This window comes from Chenopodium album, chromosome 2, assembly GCF_948465745.1.
Source record: "Chenopodium album chromosome 2, dcCheAlbu1.1, whole genome shotgun sequence".
Taxonomy (NCBI): Eukaryota; Viridiplantae; Streptophyta; class Magnoliopsida; order Caryophyllales; family Amaranthaceae; genus Chenopodium; species Chenopodium album.
Genome location: NC_137835.1, coordinates 15824533 through 15845448, shown reverse-complemented (window position 1 = coordinate 15845448; position 20916 = coordinate 15824533). Strand labels below are relative to the sequence as shown.

The 20916-nt window shown below is 34.4% G+C and overlaps 1 long non-coding RNA gene across 1 annotated transcript; it reads right to left on the bottom strand.

The window, feature by feature from the left end:
• Positions 1 to 13871: 13871 nt before the first annotated feature.
• On the bottom strand, positions 13872 to 17882 carry LOC145583762 (uncharacterized). Its single transcript, XR_014100310.1, has 3 exons — positions 17634 to 17882; positions 15253 to 16878; positions 13872 to 14180 (listed from the first exon to the last, which is right to left on the bottom strand). It is a non-coding gene; the product is annotated as an uncharacterized LOC145583762 (long non-coding RNA).
• Positions 17883 to 20916: the final 3034 nt, after the last annotated feature.

Here is a 20916-nt window from a genome sequence, read left to right as displayed (position 1 = left end):
GTCACCCTAAACATCAAATTAAGAAAAACATCCTAACATGATACTAGGAATCAAAATAACAACCTAAACATGAAATCTAAACCATAATATCAATAAAAACCATTAAAGCACTTACTTGGATGCCTCGTACCTCTTTCTAATAACAAAATACACACGTTAGTAACTTCAAGGAAAATAATAATTAAAACAACTAAATTGAAATAATTGAAATAAAGATTTGGGACCAAACCCTGACAAGGGAATAAACGCGTCGTCAATTGTCTATCCCTAGATCAAATACAATTTATACAACCTAAACAAACCTAATACGAGTATAAGGCAAGCATAGGGGTCGAACCACAAAGAACGGATAAACACCACCAAATGTTATTGACAATTAAGCTAGTTCGGAATAAGAGATAAATAAACTAAAGTCTAAAGATGCTAAAACAAGAATTAAAACATTAAGGGAAATGGTTTAGGTATAGAATTCACTTGAACATAAACAAAGGCATAGAAATTGAATTAATTATGAACTAAACATGCATGAATATCGAAGTAAAGGGTCCAATCTAGCCGCCTTCCGGGGTTAATTGACTTCTCCTAACATAGCCTCTATGTTTCCACATTAGAACCATATACTAGGAGGTACTATTAAATAACAATCGATAGTAATGAACCTTAACTAAGTCAACTTCCGTTTCTTGTTAGAAAAGATTCACCTTTAATCAACCAACAATGTGCACTTGCAAGAAGATTAAAGAATATCAAGCATATAAAGACTTTAATCACAAATTAATCAATTCTAAACCATAGAACATGCTCAAGATCCAACTACACCACAACCATCCCCTTAATGGGGAAATTACTCACTAATCATGCTAATAACAAGATTAATTAACAAATAATCAAGAATAAACATGATTAACAAGAAATACCAACAACTAAAATAATAATCAAAATAAAGTAAATAAAAATAGAGGAGAGAAAGTTAGAGATTCTCATTGATTGAATGTGAAAATCTACAAGCAAGATAGTCAATCTTCCTCTTCAATATCCAAGCTCAACAATGGTAAAACCCTTACTTTCTCTCTCTAAACTACCCTAATTCTAACCTAAACCTAGAGAGAGAAGCTCTCCTAAAACTAATTAGAGAGTAGAATAGATGGTCAATTGTTTTCCTACCCCAAAAATTGGGTATTTATACTAAGCTAAGAATACTAAGTAAGTAAAAGAAAAGAAAACAAAGTAAAAAGGAAAAGGAAAATTTGCCAATTACTACCGCCAATTAAAAAAGTTGTGAATTACTACCGCAAAAAATTTTAAGATGTTGCGATTACTACCAAACTTCCATTAAACCCAACTATGACGTCATTATATCACTTTAACCCATGGTTAAAGCCCCTTAACCATGACGTCATTATATCCCTAATCCATTTTCTTTTTTGGGGGGGCTGGTTAAAGCCCTTAACCATGGTCAAACACAGGTTAAAGGGATATAATGACGTCATAGTTGGGTTTAATGGGGGTTTGGTAGTAATCGCAACATCTTAAAATTTTTTGCGGTAGTAATTCACAACTTTTTCAATTTGCGGTAGTAATTTACAAAGTGATATTAACTTGCGGTAGTAATTGGCAAATTATCCAAAGGAAAAATAAAATAAGAAAACTAATTATAAAAAAATAAAAATAAGAAAAGGGAAAAGGAAAGAAAGAAAATAAAAAGAAAAGAAAAAGAAAATCAAACCCCAAAATCCCCCCCAAACCGTCAGACTTTTCAAGCTTCCTTCTTCGAGGTTGGCTGCTTTGAACTCCATTGAAGAGCCTCACCATCACCACCGTTCATCAACCATCATCATCAAATCGTCACCGCTCATCCTCCTTGTTTATCATCAAGCATCAAACAAAAACCGTTCGATCTTCATTAAGAGTCACGCGCGAAGCTCGTGACATGGTTCGGTCGAACCATGGGTTGGTGCGGCCGAACTACGGGGTTGGTTCGGTCGAACCATGGCTGTGTTCAACCACACCTCTTCAATTTACAGAACTTTGAAAGTCTCTGACTCGTACTTTGACCGAACTCTCAACAGTTTGCTCGAACCCAATTGGAATTGCATTTTGCTCGTGCGAATTGGTGATTGGATGAATATTTGCAGGTTGTTGCTGGTTGTTGACGGTGGTGCAGGTGGTTGATGGTGGTTTAGGTGCGTGAGAATGGTGGTGCGGCTGTGACTGTTGGTAATTGGTGGCTGATTGTGGGTTTGTGATTGGGTTGATTGAAGATGGTGGTGGTTGTTCGCAGGTGAGTTGGTGATTTTTACGGGGGTGATTGGTGGCTGCCAGGTGCGTGGCTGGCGATAGTGGTGATGTGAGGGAGCAGCGGTGTGGCTGGGTTGTTGTTGCGGCTGCTGTGGTTAATTGTGGTGGCGAAGGAGCAGGGGATTGTGATGGTGGCTGTTACGGGGTGTTGGTGAGGGGCTGCTGTGGTGCAGTTGTTGTTGCTGTTGCAGGGAATTTGAGAGGTGGAGTTGCTGTAGTTGGTGGTTGATTGTGGGTTTGTGGACGGTGGTGCAGGGGTTGTTGTGAGGGTGAGTGAGCAGGGGTGGCTGAAATTGAGTGGCTGATGGTGGCTATTTTGGTTGGTGAAAGGGGCAGCAGTGGTGTTTCGTTGGTTTTTTGTGCAGTCGGCGATGACTTAAAACCCGAACACCTACACGCAAAACCGAGAAAAGGGATTAAGAAAAATAAAATAAAACTAAGTAATAAAATAAACTAAATAAACTAAAATAGGAAATGAGAGAATTAAAACTAAAACTAACAAAATTAAATAAAACACAAACAAATAAAATATGAAAAACACTCCAAACTAATTAAAATAAATAAAAGTAAAATAGAAATAAGAGAAATAAAACTAAAACTAATAAAGACATAAAACTATACAAGTAAATAAAATAAACTTAAAACTAATTAAAACTATGAAAGTAACAAAGGAAAGGAACGAAATAAAATAAATCGAAATAAAGCAAATAAAATACGAAAATAAACTAATTCTAATAAAAACTACGAAAAGAACTAAAAAACGACAAAATTACCAAATAAACAAGAAATGTTATTAAAGAGAAAACAAGAGAAAGAAAGGGAAAATAAGATAAAATAAACACGAAAAAAGCTCTAAAACTACTCCCTAAGAGTGACATAAATGTCACTCATCAAACCCTCAGAAATTAAAACCTTTCACGTCTAGGGCAAAGGCAACTTCGAACTTGGCTAGGTGTATCTAGTGTTTGTGAGTGCGGAATTTTGTACTTGAGAAAAGGCTAGTTTGGAAAAGAGAGAGAATAATCAAGAATTTCTTGATGAGAGTTGGTGAAAACTGATGAGAAGGATTGATGAGAATCGATGATTGAAAACAGAATTTTAAGAGGCTATTTATAGAGAAAATCAGTCGAATGGATAAAAAAACGAATCAGAGTTTCAATGAGAATAAAACTCGATTAGCGCCAAACGCTAGTCATTAGCGCCAGGCGCTAAAAGTTAGCGCCAGGCACCAAGCCTTAGCGCCAGGCGCTGAGGGTTAGCGCTAGGCGCTAATAATCAGTTTCACGCGTTTTTGTTTTTATCATATCTTTTGATCCGGAAGTCTAAATAAGTCATATAATATGTCGTTGGAAAGCTCTTGAAGTTTACTTTCCAACAAAATTAAAATCAGATTAAAATCTTTTGTAGATAAAAAGATATGACCGAAATAGTGGAAGGATGTCAGTTTTGGATAGAGTTTCATATCTTTTTCGTTATAGCTCGGATTTAATATTATAATATATCATTGGAAAGATAATTTCAAGATCTATCCAACCATATAAAATTTGGATAAATATTATGAGGCATGAAAATAAAATCTGAATATATTCCACTTCGTACAAAACAAGGATTCTAAAAAAGAGTAATTTTATTCAATTTCAAACTCTTTAAAACATAATTACCAATCCAAACTCCATTAGGATTTAATTTAAAAGAACCTTCTAGAGTATTCTAGAAGACTATAATCAATCCTAATAGCTTTAGGAATGACAATTAATAATAGGCCCTCCTCTAGATCATTGGGTTTGGTTTAGTATTTTGGTCATAACTTCCTCATTATTCATCGGAATTGGGCTTATAATATATCGTTGGAAAGGTCTTTTCAAGGCCTATCCAACTACAATATTATTGGAACTTTATCATGGACCAAACTAAACTGGAATGCAAGTTTTTCGTAAATATGGTAAGAAAAGAAATATTTTCAAAAACAGAAAGAAGAGATATTTTAATAAAAACATGGATCATCACTAGACTTTTCACACTTTCGCCTTGTTCGATAATCAAATGACATGAAAGGTATTCATCACTGGGTTTGGTTTTGGGGAGACACATTTGGGTGTCTACAGAAGCCCCCACTTTGATGAGTTTGGAGAAACGCAAGTTTCGAAAACAAAAGTCAAAGTATCGATAGGGACGGAGAATGATTCAGAACGTTCTGCGATCCTAAATCATTCTTGTAACGCTGATACCTGCAAACTAGCATTAGTCAGATCAAAGAGTTAAGAAACGCGTATCTTGCACCGTCGAGCACACGTCTCTAAAGGTAACCGATTTGTTGTGACGATCTTACGCAAGCTAGAGAATACCGCCTGAAGACTGCTACGCATGTAACTACCTGCAATTTCCGTTGTGATAGTCTTCGAAAAGATCACTGCTTGTTGATCATTAATGTTGTTATGCCAGTACGTCGGCGCTTTGCTGCTTGTGAACCAGTATATCGGTGCTTTTGCTGTGATGACAATCCTCTTTTCTTTGGGAATAGTTGCCAACACAACTCTCTTGTATGATGTATGTCAATCTGATTTAGGGAAAGTTGTCAATGCTTCGTAACAATCCATCCTTGGAAATGTTGCTACGATGAAGAGACAATCCGTATCTCGGAAAATTTGCCAAAATCCAATTTTGGGAAAAGTTGTCAATGCTTCGTAACAATCTGTCATAAGAACTTTGCTACGATCGACAATCCACATCTTGGAATATAACTCTTGAAAGCAATCCATCTTGGAAATTTTCCAATGCTATGCAACAATCCTTTTAGGAAAATATTGCCACAATTGACAATCCGCGTCTTGGAACATTTGCCAAAAAAGAGTCGACCGACAATCCACTTCGGGAAAATTTGCCATTTACTGAAATGAATGACAATCCACGTTGAGGAACCTTTGCCGATATTTATGATGAATATAAACCTACAACAATCCTTTGGGAAATTTTGCCATAGGGAACTGGGTGTATGACAATCCAATCTCGGAAAACTTGCCAATGAGTCGATGAATGTATGACAATCCGAACTTGGAAAAACTTGCCAAACAGAGAAGGAGCACGACAATCCACGCTTGGAAACTTTGCCAGGGATGACAATCCAATCTTGGAAAAATTGTCGTTTGAAGAAGATGCGCGACAATCCATATTTTGGAAATATTGTCAGTTGGGGATGACAATCCAATTTTTGGAAAAATTGTCGTTCAAGAAGAATGCGCGACAATCCATATTTTGGAAATATTGTCAGTTGGGGATGACAATCCAATTTTTGGAAAAATTGTCGTTCAAGAAGAATGCGCGACAATCCATATTTGGAAATATTGTCGTTTAATAAGAATGTGCTTGCTTTTAAACTGATACGTTGGTGCTTGTAATGAGCCAGTGTTTTAGGCGCTTAAGCTAAGTGAGACGATTTTTTGTCAGGTCAATCACTTACTACGATTGTAATCGAGCCGACTACTAATCATGTCAATTTTCTTATAGGGGCTAACTGGCGTACCAAGGAACCCGAAATTGCTGTATGAGGTCGAAATAACCATTCTGAGAGGCTTCGAGCTATGTCGCTGCTGAAATATCTCTGGCGCCAAGAATTGGCTCTGTCGCCAGACGCCGAGATCTAGAGTCAGGCGCTGAACTCTGCTGCCAGACGACAGCCTTGTAGTCTGGTGCTGGAGTCGGGTCTTCCCTACTCCGCTCTTGCTGCCGCTGTTGCTTGGTTTTGCTCTGAACTTTGAGCTTGGTCGTTTCCTTTAAACCAAATCCGCTCAAATCTTTTGTAAATTAAAGCTCTTCATCTCTAATTTACTGATCCATATAACTCCTCCTATCTTGGAGGAATCTCCTGTATCATATTCGCGCTTTTTTTGAAAAAATCCGGGAATGTCCCCGCTTGCTAGGATGCACCTGCATTTATATCTTTGCGCATAGGACTTTGCTTATCTTTCTTTAGGGTTGACCTAAGACTTAGTGTTGCTTGACTCATTGACTTGACATGACTCAAGGTATAAACTTGACTCGCTGTGATTGACTCGAGGTTGACTCGGCTCAAAGTGTTTGATACATGTGTTAGACTCAAATCAAGGTGATATCATGACATGACTCAACGTGTACATGACTCGTGTGTGCATTGTATTGTGATCGTGGGACTCGAAAATGCAAAAAAACAAAAATTTTCCGTCATTTTTGTGGAGGGTACCGACTTTCTCCCGAAAAAGAAAAGACACGAAAAAGAATCGAAGTGAAGTGAGGTTCCAGTTGATATGGTCGTAAATGCCATGATAGCAGCCATTGCAAACCATGGGATAATCGGAGAACCCGGATTAGAGATTTACCATGTCACATCGTCTATGGTGAATCCCCTAACATGCGAAAAACTCATTAAATTATGTAACAGTTATTTTGCATTACATCCATTCATAACACCGAGCAGAGAATTTATCAAAGTGAAAGACATAGAATTCTTCTCATCCATTGATGAATATATATTCTTTGGAATGGGTTATAGTTCTCCAAATGATAAGCTGCATCGCATTCTTGTTCGCATGGCAGCTATTTACGAGCCTGTATTATTCAGCAAATTACGGTAAATTCTATCAAATTAAATTGTCCTCTTAATTAAACTTTCTATATATTGTATAGTTTTCTTGATTTTGTTACATTCGTATCATATATAATGTGAAATTGTTTTGTTCCTACGTTATTACATTAATCTTTAGATATTATGAACATAGAATTACAAGCATATACGAAGAAGTATTTGGTAATTAGGACATGTTCACATTTACTGAACTGAACTGAACTGATTGGAGTTGAACTGAATTAAACTGAGCTGAAATGAATAATTTATGAGAGAGGGAAATTAAGAGCTAAAATGAACTGAACTGATTGGAGCTGAACTGAATTAAACTATACTAAACTGAATTAAGTAAATGTGAACAGACCCTTAGTTACATGAACGAGTTGTTTGTACGAAAATTTTAAGAAGGGAGAAGGGTTTAATTTAGAGACCAACAATTGATAAAATGAGTGAATTTCTCAAATGCTTTTTTTTTTTTGAAGCAAAATTTCTCAAATGCTTAAATTAAGGAAACATCAAGAAATGTTGTTAGAAGATGGCATACTGTATATCATTTGAATTTGTGTGCGCAAGTGCACAAATATTTTTCACTATGTTTTTAAAATTAACACTATCAAAATTTTTGACTTCCGTATGTTATGCTAAAAACAATAAAAATGACAGGAAAATATCACACTAAGAATAATCAATATGTATCTTATTTTTATTTCAAAAAAAAAATATGTATCTTATTTGGCATATCTTATTGAAGTACTCGTAGAGTATTAATTAATTGATTGAAATTTAATCATAAATTATTCAAAAAAGGACAAAGGTATCATTTGTTGATTTGATATTTGTATTTCAATACTTAAGCTGGTAGCTTCTATTACATAATTTTACAAAAAAAATCAAAATAATGATATATAATCTTGTTGTAATAAACATATGTAATACATACATAATATGTCTTTAAAAAAAATAATAAAAAAAGCAATATGTCACAAATTATGTTAAGAATATTTTTATTTTTTTTTTGCTTAAGTTATCGTACGTTGTCAATACGTTTTTTGTGGAAAGTTATATCAATTTTTTTTCTTTTTTAAAAAAAGTTGTATCAATTTTAGTTTGTGTGCAATTTTTACTTATATGTTGAAGGGTTTAATTTGTTTCTTAAATAGAGTTTTGTTTTTTATTAAAAAAAAAACAAAAAAACAAAAAACCAAGGACACACCAGAACATGACACGTGTTATTGATGATTTGTCTTTTAGTATACAGTTATTGAATTTTTACCGTGCAGATTATCTATTATTGTAAATTGGTAATTTTACAATTTTTATTATTAAAGTGTTTTTTTCAAACAAGAATTTATTTATTTAATTTTTTTTTTTCCTTTGTTTGGTGGGGATTGTTAAAGTTATGTCTTGAAAACTTTGATAAAAAAATTATAAAAAAAAATAAAAAATAAAAATAAAAAAAAAAAAAAAAAAAAAAAAAAAAAACAGCCATATTATCTTTAATAACTTTCATCACTTCTTATGTACGTGGTATGTCATCAATTGAAATATGTTTAAATATAGTGACCATTTTTGTTGAAGAAGGAACAAAATATATATAGCATAAGTAAGTTATAGGATTTTTTTTTACTTTTACCGAAAAAAAATTAAGAAATTGTTTTTATTTTTTTACTACCAAAACTTCTCAAATTTATTTTTCCACTAACAAAATTCTTAAAATTGTTTTTCACTATATGCCGTAAAAAATAAATAAATAAATAAAATCTAATAGTTAAAATAAAAAAATAAAAAAAAAATTCTTTAATTTTTATGCCAAAAAATGCTCTATAGTGGTTTTGGGAGTCATTTTGATCCTTTGAATCCAATTTGAGGTCACAAATAATAACAAAAAATCATTGTAAATGCCTCATTTTGCGTGTTACACGCAAATTGCGTTATTTTTAAGTAGCAAAGCATTTACGATAATTTTTTTAAATTCTAACTTCAAATCGGTCCCAAAGAACCAAAATGACCCTCAAAATCACTGGTGAACGTGTTTTTTAAATGAAAATTGAATAGTTTTGAAAATTCTGTTAGATTTTAAGTGTTTTTTTTTTTTTTTTTGAATAGGTGGTAAAAAAATAATTTTTTGAATTTTTTGTGGTAAATAAAACATTGAGATGTTTTGGTGGTAAAAAACAATAGGAAAAATTGCTCTCACTAATCTGAACTTTGCCTCGTCCGCCCAAATTAATCCCAACTTTGGATTATTATCTATCACTCCCAACTTTAGGGGGTATTGATTTCTATTGCACCCAACTTACTTGCAATCGGTTAATTCGGTCAACATTTGTGTTTTAGATTTTTTGGACACGTGTCACTACATGAATGGTCAAATAAAAAAATAAAAAAAAAACAAAAAAAAAAACAATTAAAAAAAAACAAAATTAAAAAAAATAATAATAAAAAAAAAAAAACATAACCACGCACAACAACTTCCACCACCCCCACCACCCTCAATCACGCCGAAACCTTAACCCCAGCCCTCAATTTCACCGGCCAACCACCGACTTCCACTAAAAACCACTGCCCTTCCTCCACCACCCATCCCAAACCCTGGAAACAACCCAGCACAACCATTTTCGTGGCTAATTGACGGGGAAGGGGGTGTCGTTTTTGTGGCTAATTGTCGGGGAAGGGGGTGAAATTGAGGGTGAGGGAAGGCACAGGGATGGGTTTTGAGGGTGGGGGAGGGATGGGCGCCATTTTCCGGCAACAAGGGAGGGGTTTCGGGGTGGGGGAAGGGAAGGGGTGAGTTTCGAGGGAAGGGGGGTGGTAGGCGGTGGTTTCCGGGAACGAGGGAGGAGTTTTCGAGGGTGGGGGAAGGGAAGGGTGGGTTTCGAGGGAGGGGGAAGGTTGGGCGGCGGTTTCCGGCAGCACGAGAGGGGTTTTTCGGGGGTGGGGGTGATTTTTCGGCGGGGTGGGTGTGGGGGTGTGGTGGCAGCCGCTTGGTATGGGTGGTTTGTGGGGTTTTTTTTTTGTTTTTTTTTTAATTTAAGCCAATCATATGCTGACACGTGTCTAGTAACCTGCTACATCAGGTTGGATGACTTGTTAGGTGCAACAAAAATTAATCAATCAATTACATTATACTAAAGGCGAAACTTAGAGAACACTTGGCAAAATATTATAAAAAGTTTTCCCTCCAAAACCACTTACTAAAAAAAAAACTATTGTATTTAAATTATGACTTTTAGTTTGTAAAAAATCTAAAATAAATGTCCAAACAAAACAAATTGCCCATTATAACTATTATATGTTTAATTAATTTCTAAAACAATATTTCATACTTTTTACTACTAAGTCTATTTATAATATTTATATCCATTATTTTAGGTAAAATTTATTGTCATTAGAATTGTTTAACAAACGTGCATTGCACGGGGTTTAATCTATCAATCAATTACATTATACTAAAGGCGAAACTTAGAGAACACTTGGCAAAATATTATAAAAAGTTTTCCCTATAAAACCACTTACTAAAAAAAAATTATTGTAATTAAATTATGACTTTTAGTTTGTATAAAATCTAAAATAAATGTCCTAACAAAACAAATTGTCCATTATAACAATTATATGTTTAATTAATTTCTAAAACAATATTTCATACTTTTTACTACTAAGTCTATTTATAATATTTATATCCATTATTTTAGGTAAAATTTATTGTCATTAGAATTGTTTAACAACCGTGCATTGCACGGGGTTTAATCTAGTACCCCTAAAGTTGGGAGTAATAGATAATAATCCAAAGTTGGGATTAATTTGGGCGGACGAGGCAAAGTTCAGATTAATGGGAGCAATTTTTCCAAAACAATTTTGTGATTTTTTTTTTGGGTAAAATAAGATGATGATTTTGTTGTGGCCAGGATGAATGACAAGAACACACAAAATTTGATGGAAAAAATGTCATCCGTAGAGAAGAAAATCTTCGACTTTGATGTGAAACGCATAATTTTGGAAGATTATTTAATTAACACTCATTTCACAAGTGTAAGAAAGCAATTTCTGAAAGAAAATATTGTCTCCGCAAAACTTTGAAGGCTCAACAAGTTCGAATGATATCATAAACGACTACAACTTAAAACTCTTATCATGTATAACTCGTATTTGTATTTTTTTTTTTTCTTTTTTAATAATGGCTTGTTGGGAATAGTTTCAAAATGACCACAAGGACAATGATATAGACAATATACAATCCTAGATCTTGGCTACGACCCTCCATGTGTTTACCAACAAATGCAGTTAATGTCCCCTTATGTTTGTATAATTTATTTTCCGTACGTATTGCTTTTATTTTATTTCATGTTGATCAAATGATGGATGATGCTAAATCATTGATCTTAATAGATACTAGACTTGTATTATTTACAACTACAAAGTGTGACTTGTATTACGGAGTATTATTTACTTACTTCATTGTATTGTAATCCTTGTTTTACATTCTTCTTTTCTTAAATATTTAATGAATTTTTTTTAATTAATAGCCCTGTGTATATTATTACAAATAGTTGTATACTAGATAAGTGCCCGTGCATCGCACGATAGTAACAATTTTTTTCCGTAACTAATTTGTGATATAATAAAAAAAAAAAAAAAGGCAATTCATATGAAATATACAAATGCAATGTGTAAAAGAAAATTGAAATAATAAGGCCAAAATTAATAAAATTAAATTGAGAAAAAAAAAATTGTTGATTAGTTTTGTTGAAAATATTAAAAAGTAATATGCATTATACTTCGTTAATGATGCATTTTTTCCAAAAATAACTATACAATGTACTTTTAAAAAATACGCTAAGTAGAATAACAAAAATTTTCTCAAAAATAAAGTAGAATAACAAAAACAAATAAATAAATAACGATGACAATATATATTGTTTTGGCTAGAAAATTTTAAATGATAGTTTGACATGTGTCAAAAATGATGTAAGCATGTTCTGTTTTAGTATTAGTTAATAGATTCAGGAGCCAAGTAAGATCTTAAGGTAAAAAATCAAAGAAAATTTGAAAATTACCACCATGTATAGGAGTCAAAATTGACATTACCACCTCAAGTTTTATTATTATTATTATTATTATTATTATTATTATTATTATTATTATTATTATTATTATTATTATTATTATTATTATTTAATCTTACCACCTAGTTTTTTCCAAAAAAATTTAAACTCCCACCACTTTTACCAATGACGTCATTTAGGGCTTGTTTGGCATCGTTTTTTGTTTTCAGTTTTCAGTTTTTTTGAAAACTAAAAACAGGAAACAAAAAAAAGGTGTTTCCACTTTTCTGTTGCCAGTTTTCAAAATTATCATGATTTTAATAAGTTTGAATAATTTTTGACTCGTTATGTGACATATTTTATATGGTTTTAAAAAACAAAAAACCAAAAAACACAAAACCACATTGATGCCAAACGAACCCTTAGTGTCCCACTTTTGTGTTTTCCCTCTCTTTCTCTCTCTTTTCCCTCGATGTTCCCCTGTTTTCCCATGTCTTCCTTCTCCCTTATATTGATTTCTTCTTTGAAATTCGATTTCAATTACACAAATTTCGCAAATTAGGTATAAATTTCTACAATCTAACCTTTTTTCGAATTGAATTAATTAGTGTAATTAGGGTTTGGGTAATCAATTTGGGGGTTTTGCTAATAAAATCGAAAAATTAGGGTTTGTGAAATGAAAATTGGACAATTAAACAATTAATTGTGATGAAAACACAATTAAATCACGCAATTGAGACGAAAACATAATCATCTAAATGAGTAATCACTGCTACAATGTTAGCGTTTTCATCGAGCCACCTCGATCACCATCCATTTCTCGTTGACTTTCGCCGTCGTTGTGGATTTGCGATGTAGAAGATGGTGGTTGATAAAGTTGTGGTTGATGGACTAATGTTAGAGAATGAAAATGGGGAAAAAAAAATTAGTAAGGACAAGATTGTCAATTTGCTTGAAATGATGGCGGTGGCGATAAATTTTGACGGCGGTATTTAGCACCCCCCTTACTCAATACACCCCCTTGCTTCAAATCTACATATTGTTGGTTGCACAAAACTTCAACTCAATTTCTTTCTTTGCAGCTAGACTTCGAATAAAATTGTTGCGTATATCAATGTGCTTCGTTCTGCTATGAAAAGCAAGATTAAGTCATAGCAATAGTTGCTTTGTTGTCACAGAATATTTCTGTTGCACCATTTTGCTCACAACTTACATCAGCTAGCAGCCTTCGTAGCCAAACTGCCTGACAAGCTGCTGCTGTCACAGCAACATACTCTACTTCGAAGGAAGACAATGCCACCACTTCTTGCTTTTTTGAGCTCCAAGATACTGCACGTGACCCCAAGTTGTAAACATGACCATAAGTACTTCTTATATCATCAATGCAACCTGCCCAATCATTGTGTTTACATCTTTTGAGTACCAAATACGAAAATCAGTCATTCCGGCAACGAAGCGAAGTACCCTTTTTTACTGCTCCAAGATGCTGCCTTTTAGGACCATGCATAAACTGTGATAAAACACTCACAGAGTACATGATATCAGGCCGAGTATGATTTAAATAACTCAACCCACCAACTAAGCTTTTGTAATAACTCGGATGAACAACACCCGTACCATCATCAAGCTGTAATTTTCATTAGTATTCATGGGAGTTGCTGCAGGCTTACTGTTGTGCATATGCACTAGTAGAAAAATACAAAAGAGCACCGGTTCAAAACCCCCCTATAGCACCGGTTTTGAACCGGTGTTCATGTGAGGGATGCCAAAAAGTGAGAGTTTTTGCCACCGGTTCAGAACCGGTGGCAATAACACAATTATTAGCACTGGTTCTGCTCAGAACCGGTGCCAAAAATGCCCTAAAAAACAAAAACAAAAAAAAAATTGCCTTTTCACCTGAAATTGTCAGCAGACTGTTATATATATACATAATATACTTGAAACTGATAATTTCATTGATAACCTGTAATTTTACACTTGCAAAAAACAAAGAAAAAGAAATACATTGGATATATTCACTATAACAAGAGCAACAACTTCCTACATACAATCACTAGCAGAGCAGTAGCAGCATAGTAGCAGAGCAGCAGTAGCAGCATAGTAGCAGAGGAGCAGCAGCAGCAGCATAGTAGCAGAGCAGCAGCAGCAGCAGCGTAGTAGCAGAACAGCAGCAAACAGAGATGGAGCGTCCGCCTGAATCTCACACCACGTCACTGGCTTAGATTCTGCAGAGCTTGTAAACTCTACGCAAGTATTGAATGATTAACAATAAGTAATTAAGATTATTCAAAAGTTGACAAAGAAAAAAGATATTAATGTGCAAGTGGGAAGATCTATGCAAGTAATGATAAAGTAACACTACCATCAAGTGTTGATGTGTTACTAGACTTAAGATTAATTTCTAGGAGCAGTGTTGTCAAAACGATAACAACTCGTAAGAGTTATTCTGCAAGCAAAAGGAATTCTCAAATCCAATTTACCCCACACAACTCCCTCACTGCCCCTGCTCTGCTCCTCACACACAGCAGCCCGTAATTTCAATTTAAGCCACAAGGCAGCCTCTACACAAACGCACAATCACACCACACAGGAACACATCACAGCAGCTCTAATTCACAAACAAGTGCTTTACAGCCCCCATAATCATATGAATTTACATCCAAAATTATTAACAAAATCACATTAGATACTATTATACTCACAAAACCATTACAAACAAAATAGGGCACCAAATCCGCACAACAAAGCACTCAAACAAAGATCAGTCACTTGCACCAAAAGATGGTGTCACCGAGGGAATTGCAAGCTGCTATGTCAAAATTATGTCCTTTGCAAACCAAATAGGGCAACCAGATTGCAAAAATCAGCCCATGATCATCACACACACACAAGGAAAACACTATTAGGTATGCAATCCATAAATCATAGAGTAGCAGTAGCTTTAGCACAACCATTATACAATTCAAAAACCATTAATTACTAAAATTAGTAAATAAAAATAGCGTATACCAATTCATAACAATTTCTAATAGCAAATCACAGAAAATAACACAATCAATTACGATTCCAATTCCGAAAACAATATATGTTGAGTTACTACACAACATCAATTATGAAAAAAATGTGACAATTATCGAGAAACTAATAAAAAATCTACCCTAAAATCACAATCACAAATTCAAATAAAAATACAATAAATTTTCCATATATACATCAACAAATCATATAAGCCAATTCAACTTCAATAATCAAATCAAAATTCTGCAACAAAAATGAATGATAAAATGAAATCAAAGAGAAGAAAGAGAAACTGACCTGTTTGATGGATTCGGCAATTTCAGGGTCAATACCATCGCCGGGAAAGAGAGTGGCGGTGATGGAGCTCCGGTGGAGAATTGGCTCCAATATCCACCACAGGCAGCGGCTACTGCAGCAGCAGCAGGACCTGCGAGGCAGCGGCTGCAGCAGTAAAACAACCTTTCACAGTTTGCAGCCATCCCTACAATTCGGTCTTTATCATATATAGTGCAACATGTAGGCAGCGTCCCTCCGACTCATCTTTCTAGGCCATATCCATTATGTGATGCCAACACCACACACAAATCTGCACAAAAGCACAAAGAAATTAATACAGTTCACCACACACATAGTTCACCGCTGTCATTGGGTGTCCAAAATGAACAAACCTCCCTTCAAGTGGAACTTGGCTGAAGTCAATAAGTAGTAGCCAATTAAAACGGAACATCATAAGCATTATTATAATATTTTTCTAGATGTTATTATTGAAGTATTATAACTCATCAAGACACAAAATTGATGTTAAGCTTTTGAAATCTAGGAATTAGATCTTGCCATAATCCCCATGTTATAAAGGATGCAAGAAAGATTAACGAAATCAACAAAAATAAGAAAACAGATATCCTATGTTCGAAGGGGCCTGCGAGGCAGCAGCAGCAATATGGCTGCGAGGCACGTCTTGGCAGAGCATGTATGATACTAACTCCCACTAACTCATAAAAATCACATACCAGATTCAAGTATACGCAAATTGTAAGCTAAAAGATGCCACAACTACCTCCCCCCAATCTCTTTTAGTTTGGTTGGATGAGAAAGACATGAGACTATACTAATCCTTCCAAACAGCAATAAGTTCAAAATAGTTGAGGCAAACACTTGGCCACTTAGCGATAGTCAACATAGTACTCAAGTTTGGGTAACATAATCTATATGGTTGTTCAAGATGCATCAGATATAGCCACATGTGATAGTTAACATTCGATAGTCAAAATAGTGCTATATCAGTCAGATGATCGAATGTGATAGTTAACTTGAATCAATCAAGATGCATCAGATATAGCCACATGTGATAGTTAACTTGAATCACTCAGATGATCAAATGCATCATATTTCAAAACAGTAAAAAATAGTGCTATAGTGATTCGGTCATAATCACTATATTTTGATTTATTCATGCAAAAGCGTATATTCAATTTCTCAGAAATTCAGTCCATGGAGACTGAACAAACTAAACTAATCTGGTAGAAAGTAACTGACAAGAACTAGCTTCAAGCCTCCTATTTTAAGATAGAGAACGTTGTAGATCACCAGTGCACCTAAATCGATTCATCTAGCTCATTTCTGGAAAAGAAAACATAATCAAGAACAAGGAACCTAGAACAAGCAAGGACAGCAGCTCAATAACAGAGAAAATTCTAAGCACAGACCATAGTAGGATTTTAAAAAACAGAGCATAGAGACCAAATGATATATCAAGGAGCAGAGTAAGAAGATGTCTTGCGGCATTACGGATACAGCTTAAAACATACTAAACCCTCCAGAGCTATCTCTTGTTACGAAGCCTCTACTCTCCTACAAGCTTCAATTCAGCATCCAATCGCTCCTTGTCGTAAAGACAACGTGGCTTCTTAAATGTCTTCCCATCTATACACCATCCATTCACAAAATCATCACTTAGACCATCCAATTCAACCAAATATACAAAATTTCTCCCTAGAATCTCAAATTTATCATGCATTTTGATAATTTCACAAAACTCACTATTGTTTCTAACCTAATTAGCAGAACAAACCAAACTAATTAACCCAACGGAAAGCTATCAATTTGCTTCATTTCACATACAAAAACAGATCAATACTCTAACATGATAAACACTAAATTTCCATATTAAGTAAAATGTACAAGCTTTATGACAATAACGATTCAAAATATAAAATCACAAACCCAGCTTATCAAACAATCAATTAAAAATTTCCCAATTGATTTCTAATCTTAAAAGTAACTAATCCTAGAAAAAAAGATATAATGCCCAACACATAGATCGAAATAAATGATTAATAATACAAACAACAGTAGAAATTGAACAATTAATTCATCATAGTAACCATCAAAATGTCGTAATTTCATCGCTTTCAAAGCAAAACTAAACACCAAATTCATAATAATCCAACGACATCAACTTACAAAAATGGAATACATCAAAATTCAAAGCCCTAAATTAAGAGCAAGTAAACCCTCAAATCTAACATACATTGATAATAAAAAACAGTCAACCATAACCCTAAACTTTAAATCTGACAAAATCCAATAATTAAACGAATTACCACAGAAATAATCACATAAATTAGCAACATAAAGCGAAAATGTGTAAAATTTAAAAAATCCAGACCAGAAATTACCTATCTTCCTGTTCTTCCTTGCCTTTACCTTGTACCCTAAACTTCGAGAAGAAAAGTGTTGCTTGCGACGCAGTGATGAAAAGGAGATCGAAGGAAAGGGAAATCGGCGGTGGTCGGTGGTGGCTTCGATTGCATGTGACTGCGATTTTGAGGAGAGAGAAGGCAAGAGTGAGGATCTGTCACCGCCGTTGAAGTATCGGATTTCAAGGTGGTGGTGGCTGCGGTGGGAAGCTGTCATGGAGAGAGAGAGGAGAGGATCGAAATAAGGGCTATCGTATAAGGCAAAGCTGGTATTTTTTTTTAAGAATTCCCACCGGTTTGAACCGGTGGCATTTCTCTAATTTGGCACCGGTTTGGTTTGAACCAGTGTCATTTTTATTATACTAAAACCCGCCTAAGAACCGGTGCCAATAAATCGGTGCCAAATGAATTTTTCTACTATTGATGGAACCTAAATAAAATATCTTTTGCATATTTCTTTTGTTAGAGAAATATGCCATCTTCCACCTGATTTACCTCAAGCCCAAGAAAGTATTGCAACTTGCCTAAATCTGACATTTCAAACTCCCTCATCATGCATGATTTAAATTTAGCAACAAGACTATCGCAAGAACCAAAATACACCATGTCATCAACATAAATGCAGACAATTAAGAACTCACCGTTTTCACATATAAAGTGGGTTCATTTTCACTCCTAACAAACCCATGCTGCAAAAAATAAGAGTCAATTCTCTTGTACCATGCTCTGAAACAGGCTTGGGCCACACCCGTCACAATTGTCCACTTTATACGACCAAAGAGATTCCACCTCAAAACCATATGGCAATAAGGGGAGTAACCCCTAAACCTTATGAAGTGGACACAAATTCCTTATTTCTTCAATGTGGGATACACTTCCCAACACTTTCTACACTCTTTAATGTGGGATAACACACCACTCACATGTAGATTTTCTCATGGGCTCAACACTCCCCCTCACATATGAGTTGTCCATAATACTTGCCCCGATCACAACACAACCCATCTGATACCAAATTTGTTGGCAAAATTAGATTAACAAAATATAATATATTACCTCCGTTACAGGTTATGTGCAACGATTTGAGATAAAGCAGAGAAGGAAAATGTCTAATCGTTGCACATAACCTGTAACGGAGGTAGTAGTAGAAGAAATCTGACTTTTCAATTTTCATTACCAAATTTAAGAAACATAACATCAGTGCCTTATATAGGGATGTCAGTGGGGGCGGGTCAAGTAGAAAACCCGCCCCAGTTGGGTGGGAATAGGGGGTAGGGATGGGTCTTGGTTTGGCGGGTGGTGGGGCAGGGATGGGGATAAAAATAATACCCGCCATAGGTGATGGGGCGGGGGTGGATTTTACATTGTACCCGCCCCATCCCCACCCCGCCCTACCCGCCGCACTTCGTACCCGCCTCACCCCCACCTCACACTCACATCTATATATTTTTAAAAACAAAATTATATATTTTCATTTTATTTTATAAAAAAATATGTAAATTAAAATAGTAGATACAATAATTATAATACAATAATATTATAACTAAGAGTGTGTAATACTTCTTCAAAAAAAAAAAAAAGTGTGTAATATCAACAATAATTTTTTTTCTTGTAATCTATATTAATTATGTTGAATTGTGTATTGGGAGGTGGCCGGGGATTTGTAGGCGTCGCTCGAAGTGCGCCTACGTTAAGCATGTGTGAATAAATTTGGAATACATAGGAAGTGAGAATTGACATATACGATTAGGGGACAAGGAAAGTAGGGAGCCGCCAACAAGTTTTTAAGGAACTTGTAAACCGTTCACGGATCATAAAAGGCAACCACGATAAAGGGACAACGATAGGCAACAACGATTGACCCGTGAAGGCTACACCCCATTCATAATCCATGAGATTACTAATTCCATATGGTTCGGAACCACAAAAGGAGGATCGGGGATGATGGAACGAAGTGAGTCATGGAGTCACATTCGCCCGTATTGGCCTCTACTCGATTCTTATAGTGAAAAGTGATTCCTGCGATCTTAAAGGCATACAAATAAAGATTCAATTTGCTTCAAACTATTATTATGCTAAATTGGTTTAATATTAATGCAACATATAATTCTAAAATATTTGTGATCACTTGATTAAACAACAAGATTAAAAAGGAACCTAAACCGGTTGTCCAAATTATCTTATTAGGCGTGATTTTCAATTACATATTCCTTTTAAACATGTAATATGGTGATCAATAAAATAAGCATTAATATTGGAAGCAATTTAACAATAATAGCGTTAGTCAAATCAAATAATAAATAGATCTAATCATGATACTAGCAACAAGAATAAAAATAAGAGTAATTAAGTGATTAATTACTCACTTTCCGCGCTTCCTTGAATTGCTACATCATGAATAAACTGTTAGTAACTTTAATAAAAAATATAAATAAAATGGAAATTAAATTAAATAAATGTAGATTTGATTTGGTCCAAACCCTCAAACAATTATACCTTTCACGCCTTAGTTAAAGTATAGAACTTCGGGTATTGTATGGACTCCTTGGAGTGCTTAGGGGAAGGAATGAAAGAATAGGGAGGCTAGTGTTTAGGCTAAAGAGGGAGAAGAGAATGATTTTGTGACCAAGCTTGTTGATGATTGGAAAAGGGGTGATATGACCTCTATTTATAAAAAAAAAAAAAAAAAAAAAAAAAAAAAAAAAAAAGAGTCGAAAAAACAAGATAAGATCCGAATTAAATCGGAATAAAACTCGATAGACTGCAGTTTTTGCGGTTTTTGTTTTTATCATATCTTTTGATCCAAAAATCGGAATAACATGAATAAGATTTAGTTGGAAAGATCTTGAAGTCTACTTTCTAACCCAATTAGAATCAGATAAAATATTTTATATAATGAAAGATATGGCCGAAATAGTGAGACGGTGTTAGTTTTAGATAGAGTTTAACATTTTATTCATATCTTTTCCGTTATAGCTCGGAATTGATATTATAATATATCATTGGAAAGATAATTTCAAGGGCTATCCAACCATATAAAATATGGATAAAAACTATGAGGCACGAAAATAATATCTTTTTATCTTTGAACGTCTTTCAATTCGGATAGAAATAGGATTTTCAAAAAGAAAAGTTTTATTCAATTTCAAACTCTTTAATCTTATCTTTTGAAAAAGGATAATTAAGATCTTTTAGAAACTTATAGAAGCTTCTAATTAATCCTAATTGGTTTAGGAATGAGATTAAATAATTTGGACCCTCC